The following is a 12,026-nucleotide window of genomic DNA, read 5'->3' on the forward strand; positions in this document are numbered from 1 at the left end:
TCCTGATCCCGATCCTGATCCCGATCCTGCTCCTGCTCCTCATCCTGCTGCCCACCAGCTCCGTCATCGGATCCCAGTAAAGCCCCCCGGCCCCTGGGTTGCTTGAACAGCGGCAGGAGGGCAGCAGGACCCTCCGGCTGAGCAGGGGGACCCCCAAACGAGCCTTTGCACCACCGGGAGCAGTTTATTGACCGTTTATAGTCGAGGAAGCAGCGTATCAAAAGGAGTCTGCAAAGTCTTCGCAGGTTCTGTTACCAGTCAGAGGGTTTAATTGATAACGAGACAGATAATGAGATTAATAAGGTGCTGTGTGATGCTCACATGCAACGGGCTGCAAGGAAATTTGGATACAGCATTGGAAACTATGTGAGCAAACCAGAGAGGTGGCCTGACGAAAACAGAATGTGATTTGGAAAAATAAAAGGAAAAAAAGAATAAAATAAGTTGTTAATGTCAGGAGAGGAGGCTGTGAGGGGAAGGCAGGAGGTGGCACTGCTGAGGAGGATTCCAGCTGGTTTCAGAGGATCTGATAATGCAGAGCAGGTCAGCTGGGGAAGGAAGTGCTGGGAAGGGATGTCAGAGCTGCCACCAGCTCTCCAGGAAGGGCCCCCTCACCAAGGACTGTCACCAGCACATCCCTGGGATCAGGGTCCTGATCCCCTGGGTGGGCTTGGGGAGCTGGGTGGTCCTGTGCAGGTCTGTGTTCCCATCATCCCAGAGGCAGGGTGAGGTTCCCACAGGGCTGTCCTTTCCAGCTCTTCCAAGTCCTGGAGCAAATCGTCTGGGAATTTGTGGGGTCTTCATCACACAGATCACAGCCATGGAGAGTCCAGTGGCGGCTTTGTCCTGCCTTTGGGGAGAAGGACGACCTTTTCCAGCCCTTCCTATCCTTGTTTTCCTGCAGTAGGGCTTTTCCTTCAAGTTCTGTGTCATAGACATGAAATTACATGAGAAGCCTCTGTTTTCATTTAAGAAAGAAATGTTTCCCTAATATTTGTGAAGAAAAAAACTGGAAGCATTAAGCTCTGCCAACTCCAACAACTGAGGAGCAGAAAGCAAATAAACACAAATGAACCCTCTGTTCAAAACTCCGTAATTATTGTAGGAACATTCATAATTATTTGAGTGCTTAGTGTTGTTACTGGTTTTCACAGAAACACAGAATATCCTGAGTTGAAAGGGACCCACATGGATCATCGAAGTCCAACTGCTGCACCACCAAAATCTTGTTTTTCAAGGTCAAAATCCCAAACCAACCATAGACTGACTGACCCAGACTTGCAGTGGCCTCGTTCCCTTTTCAAAGGTCATTTATGTTACTTTTAGGGTGAATTGTAGAGGTCAAGTCACCCCTGTGGCTGGGTCAGTGGGAGGACATGAGCTCACCTTTCCTACCCGGATCCTCAGATTGAGGGATTTCTGCCTCCTAGAGCAGATCTTTCAGCATCCCACTAATTAAAAAGGATGTAATTAATATATAATTAATATCTGCCTTCCCAGACCTGAGATCCTCATGCACGGACTGGTCGAGCCCCACAGTCGATGGTTCCACCGGTTCTCTGGTGGTTTATTTTCATTTCTCTTGTTCTGAACATTCATCCCCTTTCACTGCCACCCCTGATTAACTTTGTTACATGGATGAAGAGCCAGGACTCCAAGGGGTCCTGGTCCACGAGAGGCAGGAACCAGAGGACAGGGAAAAATGCAGAAGCAGCAGGATTCGTGATGCTCTGGATGGGAAAATAAAGAACAGTCAGGAGAGTCCTTGGGAGGGTGGGCAGAGGCTGAGGAGGAGGAGAACACTCAGAGGACACGTCTAGAATGACTTTTTCTCTTGATTCCCAAACTTGCTGTTTTTTTCCCATCATCCCCTTCCCATCCCAGCAGGATTTAACCAAAGGTGGGAGGAACCTGCTGTAGCTCAGGAGATCTCCCTTCCCTCTGGAACAGGTACAACTCTCTGCATAGCACAGGGCACTCCATGGCAGGTCCCAGTTCCCCTCTCCATGCGAATTCCACAGATCTGGGAATCCCTCAGAGGGATCTTGTAAAGCAGATCTGAGCCCATTCCCCACTGATGTTTTGGCAACAGCTGTAATTTCTGCAGCGGCAACAGAGTCGATTTTAACATGTGTGACCTAAAAGCTTTGGAATTCCTGACTTTCCTTTGAGGAAAGCTCAGCTAAACTGCAGGAAAGCCATCCCTTAGTCTCTCAGTGGTGTCAGCAACAACATGAGTACGATAAAGTCTCCTGAAACCTGAAGTCCTGGCGCGCCGACAGCGCATCCGCAGGCGTTTACAAGCCCTCAGGATGGAGGATCCTGGTTTTACAGAGTCTCCATGCAGCCCTACAATTACCATTCCTTTTCCCCAGCGAGATCCAAGATGTTCCATACAATCTGCTTTGCTTAAGACTGTTTTTTCAATAACTATGAGCCCTGTCTGTGCAGGAAAGGTCTATTTGTGTCCAACTGCTTCCATAGGGGCACTGATTGAGCAACACATTTGTGTTATAAGAGCAAGAAGTACTAAGCAATTGTGTTCATGGGATGCCTCCTTCCTGGCTCTGTGCTATTCCAAGATTTTCCCTCTCTCTCAGGCCATCACTGTCGCTCTCTGATCATTCTCTGATCCCTCCCATTTTACTCCGTGAATTCTTATAACATTTAGTTGCCCAGAGAAGCTGTGACTGCCTCATCCCTGGAAGTGTTCAAGGCCAGGTTGGAGAGGGCTTGGAGCAACTTGGACTAGTGGAAGGTGGAAAGGTGACAGGAGATGGCACTGGATGGGCTTTTTACAGCATGTCCTTTTCACAGAGAATGAAAAATTGGTGTATTGACTCTTCCTGTGCTTGTTTTCATGCTTTCCCCCTCAGAAATCAGGAGATTCTGACTTCTAAGAATCAACAGCACACTGACACCTCATTCTCCTGCACAGCCAAGCCCCTGCTCTGCTCTGAAGGAAGATGGAGGCCTGGTGGCTCTGTCAGCTCCCCTGTCCCATCACAGAACATGCAGGAGGAGGTTGGGCCGGGGAGGCTGAGCTCAGCCTAAACACAGCTTCTTCTAGAGGGGGTAACCAAGATGTTGCCGTTGGTTCTGTTGTATGTTTATTTATATGTTATTTGGTGCTAATGAAAACCAAATGTTCAGAATCTATTCAGTTCTTTAACTTTTATAGACTCATTGTCTTTATTTTCAACTGTGCAGCCGTCTCCCAGCCCACCCTCCCCCGGACTCATGGCAGTGCCGTCGGTGTCCGGCCTCAGCTGTGCTCTTACTCATCCTGGCTGGAACAATGATATTCCACACCACGTTATACAACCTCCCCGGTGCTGCCTCCTGCCCCCGACCCCTCGGCTCCCCACGGGCTCCCCACGGCCCCGGGGCCGCGGGCAGGGCCAAGCCATTGTCCTGGGGGGTGCCAGTTTCGGGATCTGCCGGTGCCAGGGAAACAGGATAGGATTGGTGCCTCGAGGAGAGACATGATACATGAAAGGCACCCTTCCAGAGAGCCCAGAGCCCACGCTGCCCCTCGGAGTGGGGGCACCCGCTCCCCAAGGAAGGGGAGGAAGGGGAACCCTAACACTGAGCCTGGTCAGGAACCACGGGGAGGGGGCTCCTCTCCCCCACCCCTTGGCAGGGCTTTCTCCAGGCTCCGGCACCCCTGGTGCCATGGTTTATTTTCTGTGGTGGTGTTGGGTCGTAGGTTGGGCTGAGCCATCTCAGAGGTTTTTCCTGTGGTTCTCCTGACCTGTCTTCCGGGGATTCGGTGCTCCTCAGGGAGCATCCCACCCAGCCACACTGTCCAGGTGGGAGAACTCCAAAGCAGACCCCTCCAGACCTAAACAAAACAGTGACACCCTCACAGCACAAGGGCCTGGCAGCTGCTCTGCCCACACCCCTGAGAGCCCCTTCCAGTGCCTGAAGGGGCTCCAGGAGAACTGGAGAGGGACTTTGGACAAGGGGGAATGGCTTCCCACTGCCAGAGGGCAGGGGTACATTAGATTAGCACCATATTTTGGGCATAGGAAACTAGAACCTCAGTTTCAGGACTGTTGTGTCTTCTCCTTCCAGAGGCAATTCCGACAGGAGAGGTCCTAGAAATCTCCTGCCCCAAGTTGGTGGCACGTGTGCCTATTTCAGCCTCCTTGGCTTCTGCTTTAAATTCCATGGATCATCCTTTGAGGTAATTTGTGCTGAGCATTAGCAGAGACAAATGTAAAGTGACTGAAATCCTCTGGAGATGGAGGAGGGCCACAGCCTGAGCTGCAGGATAGAATCCCAGGATGGTTTGGGTTGGATGGGACCTTAAAGTCATCCCATCCCACTCCCTGCCTTGGGGAGGGACAACTCCCACTGTCCCAGGTTCCTCCAAGTCCCATCCAACCTGATCTTGGACATTTCCAGGGATGGGGCAGCCACAGCTTTCTCTGGGCAACCTGTGCCAGGGCCTCCCCACCCTCCCAGGGAAGGATTTCTTCCCAATATCCCATCTAACCCTGCCCTCTGGGAGGGTGAAGCCATTCCCCCTTGTCCTGTCCCTCCAGACCCTCATCCAAAGCTTCATTTCAGGCTAAACTTGAACTTTTAAGCTTTTTGGGTAGGGCAGGGCGAGTTCGGGGTAAAGAACAGAAACCCCAGCTTTAAAAAGGGAAAATCCAAGGAATTCATATCAAAGCAGGAACAGTCATAAGGAGAACACATGGAACTGTCTTTTTCTGCTCACAACCTTAGTGATTGAAAACTGCTCACCACAGCCCTGATCCAGCTACAGGACCCCACATCCGGGGCTGAGTTTCCAGGTGACCCATGATTTCAGCAATTTGCAGCCTCGGGACTGTTAATAAGAGATGACAGCAATAACCAAGGGAGGAAAACCCACGTGTTTGTTCTCCCAGACGTGCCAGAAGTTGTGGATTTAAGCGAGGAGAAAGATCACAAGGCTCAGTTGGAATATCCTACATAACACAGCCTTAAACCAGCAATTTCCTCTGTGGAGCCTAAGTCAGATCAAGGCAGGATAAAGGTCTCCATGTGAGCCTGGCTGAGAGGATTTGGGAATGGGCAGGAGCCATTTGTTGGGGATGGAACAGTAAAAATTAAATGGGCTGTTACAGAGGCCTCTTTCAAGCAGCTCCGAGTGCCATCAGCCTTCATCTCCCCTCGAGGCTCCACGAGCTCTGGACTCCTGGCTTTGGGGAATGTGGCATTTCCAGGCTGAACCCACCGATATGAACACGTGTGTTTCATCTGAGAGTGAAAAAAGAAATGATTGAAAAATAGCAAACCATGTAATCTTTGTAAGGAGTAATTCCCTTGCCATTTGAGGTAACACAGTCTTGGATGGGAAGGCTGGTTCCTCTGGATCAATGGGATGAAAACATCTGCTTTATCTCAGAGAGATCTAAGGAGGTAAGACCTGACAGTTCTTTGTGGAAGTCTTTGCTATCTCCTTTGTACATCTAAATTACATTTATTGATATACAACGCTGACGTTTCGGGTAATGCTCGTAGATCTCACAACCTTCTGTTTCAAATTCACAGTCTTCCACCACTCAAACTATTATTATTTTTACCAGTCCCAAGGGTGTGCTGGAGTCCCTTTGGTACAAATTAGAAGGGCTTTTATGAAAAACTTACAGTTTATAGAAAAGAGGTTCCCTTTGGCTTCCCAACCCCGAGGTAGTGACAGCTCCCACCGGAGCCTCGCCCACAGCGGGTGTTTCAGCATCGACACATTCACAGCCCGGCTCGGAGGAGCTGACATCCTGGGAGGAACAGCAGTAATTTCCCCCAGGAGACAAAAAAAAAAAAAGAAAAAAAAAGCCAAATGTTGACAAGTTTATGAATACAAACATGTCAAGGATGTTCTGATAGCAGGACTTTGCTCTGGGCCGGTCATGGGTTTACCTGGGTCTGGTGGTTAAACCGGGCTGAGCTCTGAGTGAGGGGAGAAACAGCTTTGGGGAAGACAAGACCCATCCTGCACAGAACAAGTGTTAGGGTTGAAATGACCCAATGATCCCAACCTAAATAATTCTATTAAAAAAAAAAACCAACTCAAAGAGTTTTGGTGCAAAGGTCAAGTCAAGGGTGAGGTGGCTGAGTGAAAGAGGAGGGAGGTGAGAAAATGCTGAGACCGGAGGAAGAAGAGTCATAAAATCATGGAATATCCTGAGTTGGGAGGAACTCACAAGGATCATCAGTCCAACTCCTGGCCCTGCACAGACACCCCAACAACCCCACCCTGTCCCTGAGAGGATCATCCAAACCCTCCTGGAGCTCTGGCAGCCTTGGGGCTGTGCCCACTGCCCTGGGGAGCCTGGGCAGTGCCCAACCACCCTCTGGGGGAAGAACCTTTCCCTGAGATCCAACCTGACCCTGCCCTGACACAGCTCCAGCCATTCCCTGGGTGCTGTCACTGTCACACAGAGCAGGGATTGGTACCTGAGTGTGAGACCTTGTTAAAGAAATCCATGGAAAAGGTGGCAGATCAGAGCTGAAGGGGAACTAGGAAACCCAAGAGAGACAGGGGCAGCAAACCCAGCCCTTCCCAGCCCTTTCCCCTCACAGGCTTTCCTTCAGTGTAGTTAAAGCTCAATTAATAAAGACATGGTTGTTGTCAGAGGAGGAAACACATCAGTCTGACCTTGATCTTCCTCAGGTACCAAAGCAGATCCAACAGAATGACCCAGACCCTTGTGCAGAGCCAAGGCCACAATCCAAGAGAGAAACCAGGATAAACAGGGCAAAGGAGGAAGAAATCACACAGTAAAACCCATCTGGCAAACAGCATCCAACATGTAAATCCATATAAACCCACCTTCCACAGCCCTTCTGGGCTCTGCTGGGGCAAAGGGGGTTCTAAGGGAAAATTAATTGTAAGCTCTTACTTAATGCAGACTTTGAGACAAAAAGAAAAGAACAAAGGAGTCCTCCAGGCAAAAAAATGTGGAAAATGACAATCATTAATAACTTCAACTCTTCACTACAGGGTTTTCATCAGTTTGCTGAGGTGGCATTTCACTGTCCTGTCACAAAAGTCACAAACCTACCCAAAAATACCTGTTTACTCACAGAGAAATAAATTAAGAACTTCTTACCAACATCAGGAGCTCCAGTTGGAGTGGATCCAGAACATATAGACTTGGAAAGGCCAAAAAACATCCTGGAGCCTCCTGGTAGGTGGAAAACACACCCTGAAAGTCCATTGCTGTGAGTAAGACTCCTCTCTTTAGGATTCTAAGTCTCCCAGGGTCAAGTATTGGTGTGAAAAACGAGGCTCTCGCACACATTTTTAGATCCACAGTAACAAGTTGCCAGATTTCCATAAATCCTGAGTTTCTCCTCTGCCCAGGGAAGATAGAAGCTGCAGGGGCTCTGAAGCAGTTCACAAATACAGATGTTTATAAGATGCACATGCTTGAAAATGGTATTTTTTTGCTTTTTTGATAAGTCAGAAAAGAGAACCTTGTGTGTCATCTGTTCAACCATATAAATAAATATATGAAAAGAGAACTCCTTATTCACATCCAGAAGGGATGAGGTTTGAAATCCGGACCCCACCCAGGATTTCAGCATCTGGAGAGTCCCATCTCGCACCTCAAAGCATTCCCAGGCCTGGACTTTGATTTGGGTCTGCAGCCCTTTGTGTTGTTTTCTCAGGGGCGCAGCATTTTCCAGGCTCTTTCCAGCAGAAACATTTCCATGCTGCCCATTGCAGTTTTTATGGAGTCACGAGGCAAATTTACAGCTGAGAAACTTCTCCCCCCTCTCCAGCCGCCTCCTAGCTTTGATGTCCACAGCCCTATAGCCATGAAAATTCATATCCACTTAACTCACACCAACTTCAATCCCTGCTAATGAAATCCCTGCGAATCAGCACGTTCCTGGGTGGATTTTCAGCTGCTGCATCAATTTGGGCACTGTGTGGCCACCAAGACATTGCCCTGGGCTCTGCCCTGTGCACACTGTGAGCTCAGGCAACCAGGAGGCTGGTGGGAATGAGCAATGGCACATGGATTGCTGGGATAAATCCTGCCAGCAGCACCCCCAAAGGGGAAAACGATCCCAAAGATCCTCCTGAGAAGCCTGGTGCTGCATCCTGGCACTGTGCATCAGCCCAAGCCCTTGCAGGCCCCTTATATGCGGCTCCCAAGGCCCAGCTGAGGCCCAGAGCTGCCCAAATTGGGGCAGTTTAGGGCACACTCAGAAGGAATCACTATGGAAAAAGGGACTGGGGGCTGCAGGCGTTGGGAATCACCTGAGCTGATTTAATTCCCTGCAGCAGGATAACCTGGGGCACCTGTGGCCTCCTGGAGACAGGCTCCAGTGTGTTGTCCTGTCTGGGGGACTAAACATTCTGCCATCTTCCCTGGGCAACCTGTGCCAGGGCCTTACCCCCGTCACAGCCAAGAATTCCTTCCCAATATCCCATCTCTCTCTGTCCTCTGGCAGTGGGAAGCCATTCCCCGTGTCCTGTCCCTCCATCCCTTGTCCCCAGTCCCTCTCCAGCTCTCCTGGAGCCCCTTCAGGCCCTGCAAGGGGCTCTCAGCTCTCCCTGGAGCCTTCTCTTCTCCAGGGGAAGCCCCCCAGCTCTCCCAGCCTGGCTCCAGAGCAGAGGGGCTCCAGCCCTGGCAGCATCTCCGGGGCCTCCTCTGGACTCTCTCCAGCAGCTCCACGTCCTTGTGCTGCTGTTCCCAGGGCTGGAGGCAGCTCTGCAGGGGGGTCTCACCTGAGACAGGGGCAGAGGGGCAGAATCCCCCCCTGCCCTGCTGCCCACACTGAGGGGGTGCAGCCCCCCAGTTATTCACCCCCAGCCCAAATCCCCCCTCCTGCACCTCTCACTCCGCTGGTTTTCCAGCACAGCCGGTGCCTCCCCCCCAGTTTGCCTCCTGCACCAATCTGCCTTTTTAAACCTTATTTCTATTCCCATCCAATTTCATCCCCTTTTCCTCGTGTTCTTTCCAAACAGGATTTCCAGGTCGGGGCAGGACCAACCCAAGTGTAACTCCAGAGCTGTGTCCCATGGCCTTTGCAGCCTGGCAGCAGCGCTCAATTTGGAGCGCAGCATCCTCGCTCTGTTCCACGCCGAGATCTGTTGTCCAGATGAATTAATTCCAGATTATATGTGGGTGTGGACTTCAGCTGGGCAAAATTTGGATACCCTGGTTGAGTCATTATTCTCTGATGAATCTCTTGGTGACAGCCTTCGCCCCTATTGTTCTGAGGTGAGCCCCGTGGCAAGAAATGTGAAGGCAAGAAACAAAAGAATATAAAGAAAGGTTACGAAATCAAATTCAGTTAAGGCAGGGTTATTGTCCCTCCATCCCGCCTCTGCCGTCCTCCAGTTGGGATTGGATTTGGCAGGAAAACAACACCCGTAGGACAGCGGATGGGGTTCAGGGCAGGTTCTGGGGGAGCCCGTCCCAGTGGGACCCTCATGGCCCAAACAACACCAGAGACAGGGAGGAGGAAGTTTATCATCAATTCTTAACATTTTATTTCTTTACTGGGTTAAACAAGGAGCAGAGAAAACCTCGGCCCCAAAATACAACAGAACTGAAAGCATTACAGGTACAGAGACTATTGAACACAGAGAGTAGTAGGATAATATTTTAATACAACTGAATTATAGCATGGGATTGTGTTTTTGTTGGGTTTTTTTTGTTTGTTTTTTGTCAAACCAGTTTGGAAAATAAATGTAATAGGAACTAGTGCAAAAAAGTTCTAAACATGAAGCACAGTGTATAAAATGGCATAAGAAAACTGTCCCCTCGAGGACACAGTCACTTTCTTATGACAGAGGGGAGAAAGAGAAACAGAAGGGGGGTGGGAACAGAGAGGGAGGGTCGGGAGGCGGAGGAGGAAAGCTGGAAAGAAAGAGAAAACGGGCAGGGGGATTAGAAAGAATATTTTGACTTCAGCAGTATGTTGGTTTGAGTTTCACCACCACGCACTGGAAAAGGACCTTGTGGTCGGTCTGAGCTCTGTCACCACCGACATGGCACAAGCACTTGAGAAGGGTTCGGTCACGAGCAGCCTGGGCACACGCGGGCACAGCCGGGGTCGGGTCCCCACGAGATCCCCCGAGATCCCCACGAGGTGCCCCCGAGGTGCCCTTGTGCCCCCCAGCACCCCCAGCCCGGGCAGGGAGCCCCAGCCCGGCTGCCGGACCCGCATTCCGGAGGGAGAAGGGCACACGAGCAGGGATTTGGGGGCTTGTCATGCTCTCCCTTAACACATCCCTCCTTGAACCATGGAGTCTGCTTCCTCAAGGACCCACACGTGGAATTTCTTCCCAGTTCACACTCCCAGGCACAGACGGGAGCGTCTCCCTTTTGAAGGCATCTCGTAACGATGTCCGAGCACCGGAGGCTCGGAAAAGCTGGATTCAGTTTGGTTTGGAACAGAAAACCAAACTAAACATCCATCAGAAGGATGGCTGGGGATTCCCAGGAATTCCTCCCAGGCAGAAGCACCTCTGATTCCCACAGGGGAGGTGTCCCTGCATTCCCAAGGTGTTATCCCAGTCTGGAGCTGCCCTGGTCAGCCAGGCCTTGCTCCAGCCTGTTCCCACCATGGAGCCACTGAGCCTCCTGCCCTGGAGAAACTGGCTGGATGCTATTTTAGGGAGAGCTGGTTGGAATTCCTTACAAATTGCTATTCTCTCCCAATCTGCTGCCGCCTGTTCCAACTGTCTGAGCAGAAAAAGTGTGATTGATTTTTTTTCTTCGTTTTCTTTTTGGAAAAAGAAAAGTTTTGTGGGAAAGGCCTGTTCTAGATGCATTTCTCAATTTGCAAAAAAAAGAAAAAAAAAATTGGTCATAATGATCAATCTGGCTTGTTTTGACAAGTTTCAAAATAAAAAAATCACTGTCTGGCTCAAAATGTCTTTTTGTTTTGCAACTTGGGCACGTCCAGTTCCCAAATACATTTAAAAATGGCAAAACCAACCCCAAATTTCATAAGCCAAACTTAATTCTTGGGTCTTTTTGTTGAGTTTCAGTTTATAACAAGCAAAGCTGTTGACTTTCTGGGCTGAAAAAGGATCATCCTGAAATGCTAACGAGGCTGGAAACTGCTCCTAGCCTTGTCTGGAACACAAGTCCTGGAGATGCAGTGCAAGGAAAGATGGAGGGACAGGGCTCAAGAACTCATCCATCTCCTGCTCAGGCCTGTGAGAGGGGCTGAGAGCTTTGATAAAACCCCAACAACTATTACAAGTTAATTTTTTTTAATGATCCTTAATTAAAGATGGTTTATCCTCTACCACAGCATTCCCTCTGCTCCCTTCCTCCCTCCCAGTGCAGGCTGGAAAATCACCTAAAGAGCCACCTGGACCAAGAATACCCAAAAATTGCTGCCAAACCCCCTCAATTCCTTGGAATGGACTTATGGTTGAAGCTGTGCAACCCCTGAGCTGCTCTGACCTGGGAGCTCTAAGTAGGCTCCTTTTGGGGGGAAAAGGGGTGAGTTTGGGGTTGTGTGATGTTGGTACTTCCAGCTGGGATGCCCATGAGCTTTGATGGCCTGAAGTAGACCATTAACATCCAACCTGAACACCAGACATGGCCCTTCCCAACTTTTCCAGAAAAATTTAAGAGAGATTTAACCCCCAGGGATGGGAAGCCTCAGGGCAGCACACAAAGCTGATACACAAAATTCCCCGTCCCATCACATTCTAGCAGAATCCAAGAATGTTTCTGTCCCGACTTTGTCTCTCCCAATCCCTACAGACATTTCTTTCCAGGGTATGGGATTAGGATGAATCAGAAGCTGAAGGTAACTTGGGCTATTGGACCTCACCGCACGGCTCTGTGGAAATCATGGAATCGCAGAAAGGTTTGGGTTGGAAGGGACCTTCAAGACCATCTAGTTCCAACCCCTGCCATGGGCAGGGGCAGCTTCCACTACCCCAGGCTGCTCCAAGCCCTGTCCAACCTGGCCTTGAGCACTTCCAAGAATGGGGCAGCCACAGCTTCTCTGGGAAACCCAAATATCCATCACCAAACCTCCACACT

Source organism: Corapipo altera, unplaced genomic scaffold, assembly GCF_003945725.1.
Source record: "Corapipo altera isolate COAL_440 unplaced genomic scaffold, ASM394572v1 107b, whole genome shotgun sequence".
In the NCBI taxonomy this organism is placed as follows: Eukaryota; Metazoa; Chordata; class Aves; order Passeriformes; family Pipridae; genus Corapipo; species Corapipo altera.